A 1,177-nucleotide genomic window follows, 5' to 3' on the forward strand; every position below is an offset into this window, starting at 1 on the left:
ATAGAGTGCCTCTTCGGTGAAAATTTACGTTATTTAATGGTTATCGGGAATAGGCGCACAAAATGGCTCGCTAGCCCACCTACACTATTGACGTCTTTTAACAAATACTCTCAGTGCAGACTATCAGACAGCAAAAAAACAAGCACTCTTAAAATGTACAATCGTGCTGTATTTATGTCAAGGCACTTTACATCTACAGGAACATTCACCGCCCATTGGAACACACTTTTTTTCATATACACTGAGGCCAGGGCTGGCCGTACAAGGTGAACACCTGCTCATCTGATAAACATTCATAACACATTCACACTCTGATGTCCGTTCAGGCACACCGGGGCAGGTTTTTTTTCTTTCTACATTCAGTGTTTTTGGCCGCAAGGGACTACCTTCGACAATGACCTGTCAGGGCGGGATCGAGAGCCGCCAACCTTCCAATTGGCAGGCAAAACCGCTCTAGACTAACCACTGAGCACAGCCGCCGGCCGTATGGATTTTGTTTACAGTTTCTATTTTGTAGCGCAATATTTATTACTTTGTTTCGGAGATAGATATAGACTTATCTTTATTATTCCTTTTGGGAGACTCCTCAGCAAGGAAATTGAAATATCACTGAATAAAAGAGAAACTTGGTTAAAACATGTTAATGTTTACATGTTGTAATGGCTTCAAACCTTTAAATGCAACTGGTCGGATTGGACTTGGAAATCAACCTGGTAAAAATTGATTGCACTGGCTATGGTATAAATCATTAGTCGAAAAGACTAACACACTGCTGTTGCCTTTCCTGCTGGCATACAACGCTTCGGTGCAAACATTGGTACACACAGACTGAAGGCAATTCTGGGACATGGTGATGCACACAAATGGAAAGATAAGAAGAGGGGCTGTCATGTGGTTCCAAAGAAAGTCCCCCGGCAGTCTAAACAACTAAACTTGCCTACAGGAAGTACTAGAGCACAAGTAAAGAGAGGAGCCTCGGTGGTTTTAAGAGAGAGGTCTAGAAACTCTCCCGGCTGCTTGGATTAGGCGGTATCTGCACCTCCTTCCTCTAGTTTTTATATTGTATTATTGTTATGTTTACTCTTAAATGTGATGAGGGTGTCTGCGTAAACTTAAGTACACAAGGTCAGATCAGACGTTAGAATGTTTGAAGCCTACGCTCACGTTCAAATTGATA

Source organism: Etheostoma spectabile, unplaced genomic scaffold (assembly GCF_008692095.1).
Source record: "Etheostoma spectabile isolate EspeVRDwgs_2016 unplaced genomic scaffold, UIUC_Espe_1.0 scaffold337, whole genome shotgun sequence".
NCBI lineage: Eukaryota > Metazoa > Chordata > Actinopteri > Perciformes > Percidae > Etheostoma > Etheostoma spectabile.